The sequence below is a fragment of the Chrysochloris asiatica genome, unplaced genomic scaffold (genome assembly GCF_000296735.1).
Source record: "Chrysochloris asiatica unplaced genomic scaffold, ChrAsi1.0 scaffold00141, whole genome shotgun sequence".
NCBI lineage: Eukaryota > Metazoa > Chordata > Mammalia > Afrosoricida > Chrysochloridae > Chrysochloris > Chrysochloris asiatica.
In genome coordinates this window covers 3873119-3885689 of record NW_006408659.1, presented here as the reverse complement: position 1 = coordinate 3885689, position 12571 = coordinate 3873119, and the positions used below count along the sequence as shown (strand labels likewise).

The following is a 12571-nucleotide window of genomic DNA, read 5'->3' as shown; positions in this document are numbered from 1 at the left end:
GGTTCACAGTAGTTTGCTGAACGAGGTAGGGCTTAGCTCGCCACTTCATTGATGTTCTTCGGTCACTTCCCCTCTGGGTGACATGTGTGGTTGTCAGTCAAAGCGTATATTTCTCTTGCGTCTTAGTCTTGGAAGAGAATTTGCACTGAGAGGATCCGACCACTTGCCTTGATGTCTCCTGGGCAAGCCACCTGTATGTTCTTGTAATAGTCAGACTGCCATTATTGTTTTGTATTTTTCCTGTAGGTCCTTCTTTCAAGAAGTATCTTCTGGTTTTCTAGCTGTTCCTGGCTGGTCTGCTTGTCCTTTCAAGTGGGAAAATTTCCCATCTCTGAAGGTCTGGATATGGTTCGGGCTTCCACCTATACTCCCATGCAATGCAGAGGCTCCTCGATAAACCTCCTTCACTGGACACATTGTAGCCCCATTTAAGGTATTTTAATCAGTTATAGGCAGAAGACAGGCTTACAAGCTTTCCATGTTGATATTTCTGGTTATTCCTTTCTCTCTCCCTCCAGTGTCTATTTTATAATGTATTGCAAGGAAAACCATGCTGAATACTTCTTGGGCCAAATGAATTCCAGTATCACACATGGGTGGATACTTATTTATCTATTTAATTCATTAGCAAATATTGAGAGTACAGAGTGTGTCAGGCAATGCTTGTGGGCTGGCATCACATATGGATAGACCTCAAAATCTAGTTAGAAGAAGAAGAGTTATCCACTACAGTTGCATCACCAAGGTGTGGATGGTATTCTGGTATCATGAATTATATATTGAGCATAGTGGAGACATCAGCCTGTTTCGTAGGGGCTGGGAGGTGTGTGTAGGGGCATAGATATTGAAGGACACACAACAAGTGAAATATGATCTGAATCTTAGAGAAAAGCATGCCTCAGGCAGAAGGAGTACTAACTCACCAAGACACAAGGGCACTTTGCTTCTTGGGGCAGTGGCAGATAGTATAGGGTGTGATTTGTGAGCAATAATTATGGGGTAGCAAGAGTTGTTCTGGAAGGGTTCATCTACAGGTATGTTTAAAATAGATAAATCTGTCAGTTGCATGGCGGATCATACAAAATCTGGAAAAAGTAATGTTCATTGCAAGGTTGAGAATGCAGTTCAAAATCTGAAAAAAATGGTAGTAATAATAGGAACATGCGAAACAGATACAAGAAGTAACTAGAACTGATAGTATAGATGACAAATTTAGTAAGGAAATGAAAAGAAAAGACACGAAAAATGATTTATAGGTGTTTAATTTGGGTAACCAGATAATGACGAGTTAGGAAGGAGAGATCTTTTTTGTACTGTTTTGTTTTTAAATTATATCCAGATGTGGTGATGAAGGGAAAAAATAGTAGATTTGGTTTTGAACATGACAAATTTGAAGAGCTTGCAGAATATTTAGGTGGGAGATGTCAGTGCTGAGTGGTGAAAATGAGCTTGCAGTTCATAAAAGAAAATACCACCAGGACATAGATGATGGTTTAAGACAATGGAGAGAATAATCTTATTCAGAGAGAGAAACACAAGTGAACCAGGCTCCTGATAAAAAGTTCTACAAAGTCATTATAAGGAGCTCTGGTAGCATAGTGGTTCCAGATCAGGAAGCTAACCTCAAGGTGTGCAAAACTACCAGCCGTTCCATGGGAGAAAGATGAGGATTTCTGCTTCCGTAAAGATTTGCAGTCTTCGCAACCCTATATAGTGTTGCTATGTGTACGTATGACACATAACCACCACCACAGAGCTCTTATGAGAAAAAGGCAGGATTTTTTTTCCCCCTGAAAAACAGTGATCAGTGAGATGTAGAAAGAAAATTCAGATTACTTACTGAAAACTGAGGGACAAGTATTTCCTGAGGAATAACCAGCAAGTTTATAATTTGGAATGGGTTATGTATTGGGCTGCTAACCGAAAGAGCAGCAGTTTGAATCCACCAGCTACTCTATGGGAGAAAGATGGGGCTTTCTACTCTTATAAATATTTACAGCCTTGGAAACTCTATGTAGGATCACTATGGGTTGGAACTGATTCATCAGCACACAAACACCACCCCAAGTTTGATGCCTTTTAATTGGTATAATTCTGAAGCAAGTTCCACACAGTCTCTCAGTGTGTCCCTGCAAGACTAAGCCCATGATAAACAATCTATTCATTTAGTGTACGTTATCTGGCTTCCTTTCTTTCTCTACCTCAATTCTTCACTAAACTTGTTGTTATGTGCCATGGAGTTGGTTCCGACTCATAGCGACCCTGTATAGGGTTTCTGAGGCTGTAAATCTTTACGGAAGCAGAAAGCCTCATCTTTCTCCCACAGAACAACTGGCAGTTTCGAACTGCTGACCTTGCGGTTCGCAGCCCAATTCATAACCACTACGTTACCAGAGCTCCTTACTAGCACTCAAAGCTTTGCAGTGTGTTCTGTTTCTGGGGGAAACAAACCTAAGACAAAATCAAGGTTTTCTTTTCTTCCTAAGAATGACAAACTGGAATGTGTTTCGAGGAGGATAAACTTGGGTATAGTGGAGTGGAGAAAAAACTTGAATATTAGAAGAATTAAAGGAGTTGGTATTGGAGGTCTAGTGCTTCCTCAGCCCCAAAAGGAGAACTTGAAGTGAATGTGTATAATTTTCAGTGTGGCCATCCTAGACTGGGATGGATGGACTAGTCATCTTAATTCTGTTGTTATTATTCATTCAATGAATATTATTAAAGTATTTATGATGTTTCAAACTTAGGGTTTTTTGAGTCTTCAACTGTTACTTTTCTAATTTTCTATGCAACTCTTTTGTCAACAAAACTAGCAGTTTCCACTTCTGTTTCACTGAACTCAGTTAATAGCCCTCTTTCTTTACCATTTATGTCAATAACTTACTGTCCTAGAAATGTATCTTGAATTGAAATAGAATATCCACCTTGAAGTTGTTTTAAATTATCAGTGGTAAATTCCAAGAAGCATAATTATCAGCAAAGACAAAGTAAACAAAAATTAAATTATTTTGAACGGTCAGTTTAATAATGTTGCTTTGAAACATAGCAGGCCTCTTGAAGGAAAGTAATAGTCTAAAGCTTGCTGAAATAGAGCAAAATGAGTTTTGTCTTGTTTCATTTTCTAATCTTGTTCCTCTCTGGATTTTAACTTTATTATCATGTACATATTTTGTTTATATAATTCAAAGACTTGTTGATATACCACATATGAAGCAGTTTTGTCAAAAGGAAACCAAATGAAAAATACACCAAGTCTTTAGATTCAACTGCTGACTTATTAGAAGTACTGAGTTATCAACATGCACAGTATGTGGTTTAAGAAATAGAAAATCATTTGGAGAAATAATTGACTTTCTCAGCAAACAAGGTAAAAGGAAAAAACAAAGGAGAAATTTTATTTTAAAATACAAATAACTTTAACCAATTACAATGTGTGGTTTTATTTAGAATAAATTTGATTTAAGATTAAGATTAAAAAAATTATGACATTTTATCAAGACATTATAGTTAATTTTAAAGGCATGATGATATTATCTTGATTATATTAAGAGAAGGAATAACTAAATATACTTTTTGAACTGTTTACAAGGAAAAAATTATTATATAGGATTTGATTTAAAAAGAGTATTAAGTTCTGTTGAGCTGGTTCTGACTCATAGCAACTCTGTATAGGGTTTCCAAGAAGCAGCTGGTGAGCTTGAACCACTGACTGGCGCATTAACCCATGGTGCCGCAACAGGACTCTTTAAAAAGAATAGAGGGAGGGAATTGGTTAGGAAGCATGGGATAGGCTCTGGGTGTTTATCATCATATTTACTTTGTAAATGGAAAATTATCCATAAAAATCTGTAGAAATTAAATAATTAACATATAAATAGATCACATTCATTATATAAACAGAAGGTTTTTTTTTCTATTAAAATGTTTTGTTGTGCAATATCATGGCTTCTTAAATTCATTTCTTTGATAGAGATGTTTTAAAGCAATTTCAAGAATTATTAAAATAATCTCATAATAAGTTTCATTGCAAATCTGTCTTTGACCTTTGCTTATAGAAGAAAAAAGTCTGTGGGAAAACACGTTTTCCTTGCTCTGTCACTTGTTGAGATGTTGTTGTTGTTAAGTATGTTTGGGTAACTTCCAACTCATAGTGACCCTGTATTGGGTTTGAACCACTGACCTTGTGGTTGGCAGTTCTGTGCTTATTCTGTAGCACAGTGGAATTTTGTTTTTGTTTTTGTTTGGTAGAGATTCTTACAGCATTTTTTAACCTTTTCTAATTTTCCTGTAATCCTTCCTATTTTAACCATTAATATATATTGACAACATTTTGGATAAGATGTCCAAATCTAATATGTTGTATATCAATTAAATTTACCTAATGTCAGAAATAAAGGATTCAATAAAATGATGCAGGAATTATAAATAGGTTAACAAGATAAAATAAGGTGTTGTATCATGTTTGATAATGTGGGGGATCAGAGAAAAAGAGGAAGACCCCAGCGAGATGGATTGGCAAAGTGGCAGCATCAATGGGTTCGAGCGTGGCAACAATTGTGAGGTGGCCCAGGACCATACAGTGTTTCATTCTGTTGTGCATAGGGTCACTATGAGTCAGTACTGACTCAATGGCATGTAACAAGAACAATACTGCAAAGTCCTCTGAGTGGCACGGTTGGTGGTTCATGCACTTGCTCCTTGGAAACCCTATACAGGGTCACTATAGGTCTGAACTGACTCAACAGCACTTACAGAACAACAACAACATTCATCATTGTACTTTAAAAAGAAATATACTGAACCTGATATGAGAATCATTACACTGTCTCATAAAAAAGTAATTTAGTAAAAATAATAATAAAACTCACATTTTCAGCTGCATCTAGGTTTTGCTTCTGCTATGTCTGTCTGTCAGATATCTATCTATCTATCTATCTATCTATCTATCTAATAAAAGAATACCTTGTTTTTTATTTTTGCTAACCTATTAAGATTTTAATTATTTTTATTTCTAAAGATGGTATTAAGATTTATATAAATGTATTCCAAGAAATTAAATCCAAAGAAGAAAACAGTTTAATATATACAGAGATAAGCGTCATAGCATATTTAAGCTAAAACCAATTGTGAATAAACTGAAAATTTACAAATAGTAAAAGTAAAAAGCAAACCATTACATTTCAGCAAAATGAATTATTGACCTAGGATGAGAAATAGATTAAAATATAGAGCAACATGCAAATATTTAGATAAAATATTCAGGGAAAATACCAGGAGAATAAGAAATTGTGTCTACTCTAATAATGAATATGTAAAATGTGTTCGTTTGTAGATTTAGGCTTCAGAAGGATATTCAGAAATTAAACCTGCTGTTGCATTACATTGGTGTTATTAAAGGTGATTTGTATTTTTCCTTTAAAATTCCATTTTTCTGTTATGGTAGTAATATTTATAAAATGTTTAAGAAGCTAAAAAATTAAAACCAGCAACCAAATAATTCTACCATAAAAAGCTCTAATTATGTGGAAAATACACTGAAAATGAAGAAAATGGGAAGATAAATTTTAAATTATAATGAACTGTCATATATTTTAAATTTCCATTGTGTAAGACAGTACAGTGTAACTCACGGTCCTATCCTCAGTAAACAAAGGAAAAATGGTACTGTAAATCTGATATGGATATTGAATTATTATATCTCCAAGAAGATGTGTTCATTGCATTTTACTGTCGGTGACAACTCTGCCCAATAGCATGCCTGGCCCTTGGAGGGCACTCAGTAAACATTGCTTCAAAGAAAAAAAAAAAAAAAAGAAACTACTGAATGAATTTTACTGGTTTGTTTTATCTCATATTCTTTGTTTTCCAAGTGTGATATTTTCTTTTACACCATTTATTTCTCTTGAATATTGAGTTAAGGAGCTCTGGTAGCATAGTGGTTACGAATCAGGCTGTGAACTGTAAGGTCAGCAGTTCAAAACTACCAGCTGTTCCATGGGAGGAAGATGAGGCTTTCTGCTCCCGTAAATATTTACAGCCTTGGAAACCCTGTACAGGGTCTCTATGAGTCAGAACTGACTATAGCACATAACCACCACCAAATATTGAATTACAGTTTCAAAAGTGCCTCGCTTTTTCATCAGCATTACAACTTCTGAATTTCAGACAAATGTCAATGTTTCTAACATTGAGTCATATTTGCTCTGTAGTCTTGTGGGGTATGTGCATGCATGCTGATAGAAGGAGAAGGGAGAGTTTTCTTGTTGCTGTTATTGTTAGAAGTTATTAACTGGGAGGTATTTTCAAAATATCTGGGCATTTGAATCCTAGTTGTCAGGATCACAAACAGTAAAAAAGTGTTTGAACCAAACTTCACATACATTCATAGCTGCCAACAAGTAGACTCTGACTCATGACCTCACGTAACATAACAAATGCATGTTTGAGTCTGTATTTGGAGCTACTTGACTTCCCGCAACATGATGTCATCTCCTTAGGACATGACCAGAGCAAGCTAGTCGAAGAGAGCTCTGCTGTGACCCATAAGGTTTTCATTGGCTCATTTTTGGAGTCCTGATGTAGTGCTGCAGGATAAAGCATTAGACTGCAAGGTCGGTTTGAACTGCAAGGTTGGTGGTTCAAACTCACCAGCTGCTCATCAGAAACACTACACAAGGTTGGTATGAGTTGGAACAGACTCAACAACACTTAACAACAACAGATTTTAGAAGATTTCTGGGCCTTTATTTACACCCCTTCTCTTAGTCTGGAAATTCTACTGAAATCTGTGCACACTAGGGGACTCTCCTGGTATTTCAAATAATTGGTGGCATGGCTTCCAAAATCATAGCAGTAAGTCATCACAATACAACAAACTAACAGATGAGTGGTGGAACCAAACCTTAGATAACTGTGTTGTGCTGTTTTGTTTTGTTTTTTCCTTGAAAACACTGTAGGTTCTATTCTAGAGCCCCAATTATTATTTTTAACCATGCAGCAATATCTTTTGTTATGTATGGTTTCTTTTTGAATTTCCTTAATCTCTCCATACATAGGCAAAAGTCAGCATACTGTTTTAACATATTTGAACTTGCCATCCTGACCAATGCCTAGAGAAGGACAAGTATCCCCAAAGTATGCTTAACTAGGAGGCCAATTCACCTGCCAACCTCCAAGAAAATGATAGACAGACTGCCCTCTCTCTGAACCTTTATTCACCATCATTCAATAACACTTTTGTCAGGCCAACGGTTATCATCATCGTCTTCTGGTACAGAAATCTGGGAAATATGCTTCGTACTTACCACCAGAAAATATGTTGGTGCTTGAGGGGATAGATATGTCATGGAAAACAAGACACATTGGTCATTCTCAAAAATGATTTTGACTTGGCTTTCTTTGCAGATGATCTTCCCAAAAATTCGGTCACCACCAGGACGGGCAGCATGAGCCACGGTGATCTCATCTGCCATCTTGGTCTCCCTCGTTGGTTCTGGAGAGGCTGCAGAGCAGGAAGGGAGTTGGATTGGATGGTGGGGGGAACCGATGGAAGCAGGAGCATGCCACATCTCCTGCGTTGGGACCAGTTGCTGTTAAGTGCCCTTGAGTAGGTTCTGACTCATAGCGACCCTGCACGGGGTTTCTGAGGCTGTAAATCTTAAGGAAGCAGAAAACCTCAACTTTCTCCTGCGGAGCAGCTGATAGTTTCGAACAGCTGACTGTGAGATTAGCAGCCTGATTCGTAAGCACTAAGCTACCAGAGCTTCTTGCTGGGACCAGTTGTTGTAGTTGTTGTTAAGTGCCGTCGAGTCGGTTCCGACCCATAGCGACCCTGTACAGGATATCTGAGGTTGTAAATCTTTACGGGAGTAGAAAGCCTCATCTTTCTCCCGCGGAGCAGCTGGTAGTTTCAAACCGCTGACCTTAAGGTTCACAGCCCGATTCGTAACCGCTGGAACCAGTAGAACCCCTATTATTAAAAAAAAATTTTTTTTAATTGATTTAAGAAATTCTTGGGATGTGGTGTGTCAGAAAACAGAATCATGTGACCAAATGGAGTATTTCTTCAGCTAGTTCCTCTTTACTGTTAAACTATAATTAGAAACTCTAAAACGCTGGCTGCTTTTTAAAGGATGTTATTGACATGACCTTTGATCAATGCTGGCCTTAGAGCAGAAGGGAGGAGGTAGTAATTTTTGTATATATCAGTACAGCACAGACATGCCTGGTTCATTCCATCACTAGAATGTTGTTGTTAGGTAGCAAATATTACCCTGTCTCCTGTTTGTGCAGTATAAATATTTTCAAGTTAATTAAAGGATTTAACAGGCGTTATCTCACTAAACACACAGAGGTCTTAATCAAAAGTAGACCAGCCTCGTTTGGGTTTTTGATGTCACATTTAAGGAAGGCTCTTGGAAAATAAAAAAATTGGCTCCTGCTTCAGGGAGTTTATATGTGATTTTGATGCACATGCTGTACAGAAATGAAATCAGAGGAAATTTGTAAATAATATTCCAAATAAGGTCTAAAAATACGTTTTTCATTTCTTTCATGGGGTTATTGAAAATAAAAAATGGGATTACTACTCCTACTGTACTACAGTAACCTACTGTGTAAATTTTATTGACAGATTAAAGTTTCTTTTTAGATTAAGTCACATATCAGTTAGTTAAGAAAAGCAGAAAATGAAAGAAATTGTGGTCCTGAATGATATTTTTTTCTTGTTTTCTCTCTTGGCTTTTTTGTGAAATTTTGGGTTTAAGTAGTCAAAATTTTATCAATGCATTGATTTCTAAAAACCATTTGCTGGCAGTTGTCTAGGGAGAATGAATAATAGTATTACAGACAGCATTAAAGAAAAACTCATGATATCATCTCTACAGATGGTCTTCAATATTTGCTGCCCTTACCATTGGCTCTCAGACCAGTATTTTACTTAAAATGAAGGGCAGAAGAAAAGTGACAATTCTTTCTCTTTTTGAAATAAGTGTTGAACTCACACAATGAGTTTAACCTTTGCCAACAGTTTTAGAGTAAAAGAAAAAGTTCACAGGAACAAAACCAGTATAGTTTTGCAGTTGAGCAATCAAATGACTTTTCCATTGTAAGTGAAAGTAGAAATTAACTGTCTCTGTAAAATGTAGACTTTGTGTCCAAAGCATGTAGTTATTGTCTTAAAACAATGGATATGTGTAAAATGTAATGTAGGGAAAGAAGAAGAGTCTGGAACTCATGACAATTGAACTATAATGTACTATGTTATTTACAGTGGTTATTGATTTTTCCTAAACTTTAAAAAAAATTTTCAAAATTACAAAAGCAGTATTTGCTTGTTGGATGTATTTGGTGATCTTCCAATTCTAAAGTTGTAATGTCTGTTGCAAAACAACAGTGAAACAGTAGAGAAATACACAAAATATAGTGGAGTCCTGGTATGGCACTGTAGAATAAAGCACTGGACCACAAGGTCGGTTTCAATCACAAGGTCAGCGGTTCAAACTCACTAGCTGCTCCTCAGAAACCATATACAAGGTCTCGATGAGTTAGAACCTACTCTACAGCACTTAACAACAACAATGTATAGCTCTGCCTTTTTATTCCCTCACCATTTGAGTTGCATTGTTATCTGTTTCATGTATTGTTGTTTTGGTTGTGTTGCTATGCAAAACATTTTCTAAGCAGAGGAAAACATTCATATCCAGATAATCATCATATTTAATGTTCACAAGCCTGCCACTATTTAAATGTTTTTATGCATGCTGTTGTTACTTCTGCAAAATGCCATTGATTTGGTTCCAACTCAAAGCAACCCTGTTTAAGATTCCCCAGGAGCAGCTGGTGCATTTGAACCAATGACCTTGCAGTTAGCAGTCCAGTGCTTGTCCTACAACACCACACCAGGGCACCTTTTGCATATTAGCAATTTAAATTTTACTTTGGCCTTATAAGACAGATTCTGTTATCAATCCCCATTTTATAGATGAGGAAATGGAGGCAGGGAAAAATTTGAAGTATATGTTGCTGGTAAGTGCCCTCCAGTGGGATCTGATTCACTATATAGGGTTTCCCAGGAGAGCTGATGGGTTTGAACTGCTGACCCTGTGGTTAGCAGTCCAGTGCTTATTCTGTTTTTTTTTTTTTTACAGTGCCACACCAGGACTCCAAAAAGTATTGTATACAAATGATATATAATAAAAGTAGAGTAAGCATCGGACTGCTAGTTCCAAGCCTGGTGGTTCAAGCCCACCAGCTTCTCCTTGGAATCCCTATACAAGATTGCTATGAGTCAGAATTGACTCGAGGGCACTTTAACAAGTTATGCGGTTGTTGTTGTAAAGTGCCAAAGTCACACAGTAAGTAAGAAGCTGGGATGAGATTCAAACCTATGCAAATAGTCTCTAAGACAAAATTCTTAATTACTACATATATGTAATTAAATAGACTATGTCTAGAATTATAATTTGTTTTTAATGAAAATACTTTCACTTTATGTATATTTCCATATTTTACTTTTCCATTAACTGTAATTTGTCTGTCCTTTCAAATTCATGTATGTAGCTCTATGTCTAACAGCTTTATGACTTTCAGTAAATTCACAGTGTGTATACATCAGTATTGGCGTCCTGGTGATGCATTGTAGAGTAAGCACTCAACCATAAGATTGTTTTAGGCAGTTCAAACTCATCAGCTACTCCTCGGAAACCCTATTCAGGGTTGCTATGAGTCAAGAATATGAGTCGTTAAGTGCTGTTGAGTTGATTCGCAACTCATAGCGACCCTGTATAGGGTTTCCGAGGAGCAGGTGGTGGGTTTGAACTGCCAGCGTTGCAGTTAGCAGTTTCATGCTTATCCTACATTGCCACACTGTTGCTGTTAAGTGCCATCGAGTCAGTTCCGACCCATAGCGACCCTGTAATAGGGTTTCTGTGGAGTGGCTGATGAGCTTGAACCACCGACCTTGTGGTTCAAACGACTTTGCAGTCCAGTACATTAACCCACAGTGACACACCAGGACTCCACAGTAGGGCATCTTTATTAGTTGTAGTTGTTAAGTGCTATTGAGTCGCTTCCGACTCATAGCAATACTGTATAGGGATTCTGAGGAGTAGCTGGTGGCTTTGAACTGTTGACACTGTGGTTTGCAGTATGTTGCTGGTCCTATAGCGCCACACCAGGATTTAAGTATTAGTTGTAGAGATCTCTTTTTTGAATTCATTTATGTTCCTTCTCTTTTCTTCTTGGGTGCATAGTGCTGTGTTGTTGTTGTTGTTAAGTGCTGTGGAGTCGGTTCCGACTCATAGCGACCCTGTACAGGGTTTCTGAGGCTGCAAATCTTTACGGGAGCAGAACGCCTCATCTTTCTCCCTCGGAACCGCTGGTAGTTTCGAACTGCTGACCTTGCGGTTCACAGCCCGATTTGTAACCACTATGCTGCTGTAGTGGATATTATTTTACACATATCTTTGTGCACATGTTGGGGCATTGCTGTCAGTTGAATTCTGAAAAAGTGTATTTGTTAAGTAAAATGCTGTTGACTTAAAATTTCTAAAGGAACTGTTAAGTACTGGATCATTTTATACTCCATTAGATCCTTTTATCGTAGAACAGGATGACACAAGAGAATGACAGTAATTTATTCAATACAAAAAACATAAACAAAAAAAGATCCTTATCCTCTGGAAGCTTCTGGTTCCGTTACATAGGGCAGAAATACAATCTAACTCCTTATCCTCTGGAAGCTTCTGGTTCCGTTACATAGGGCAGAAATACAATCTAACTGACAGGCAATTTTCTAAGGAAAGCAGATGAGTGGGTTACTGGTGTGTCCTGGTCTGTTACCTTGGATCCCCTTCTCCTAAAATTGCATACCTTGTTCATCTGAGACTTAAGCTTTGCTTAGGTGGATCTTTTAGATGCAAGGGGTTCAAATATTTTTGCTAGTGTACTTTCAAAATTAATTTGGAAAACCATCTTCATACACGTTTAACATATATATAATATATTTTTTCATCCAAAGCTTAAATAGACACAAAAGACAAATTCAGAGTACAGTATAAATTTGAACATTGAACAAAATGGCTGTTTTTGTCACGTTCAATGTTTAAATATATACCAATTAACACAAATATTTTATACCAACATGATCCAATTGCAAACACATTTATAAATTCTCCTTTTAAAATGATGTATATTTTTAGTTAAAATTTTAGTTTCTATAATAATTGTACAATTGGATTTTAATTTAATGTAACATTTTATATTCTGTAGTTTAGATATGAAATTCTTAAGCTCTTTGGAACCTTATACAGAATTGTTATGGGCTGGAACCCACAACAACTACCCCAGTAGCGGTTTAAGCAGGATGTTATTCCATTTCTATGTATTTGACTTTGTTTCCTCCATCTTCCTATTGTTGATATTGTAATTCTTTAGCGTTGTGATCTGAGAAGATGCTTTGCGTTTTTTGATGTTTTTTTACTTTGTTGAGACTTGTTTTATGTTCTAACACATGCTCTGTTCTGGAGAATGTTCCATGTGCACTGGAAAAGAATATGTGTTGTGCTGTTGT

At 36.8% G+C, this 12571-nt stretch overlaps 1 protein-coding gene across 2 annotated transcripts in view; it reads left to right on the top strand.

The window, feature by feature from the left end:
- The window catches only part of LOC102810898 (1-phosphatidylinositol 4,5-bisphosphate phosphodiesterase beta-1-like), a 1100672-nt gene that overhangs the window by 121722 nt on the left and 966379 nt on the right, over positions 1-12571 (top strand). The window lies entirely within an intron of this gene.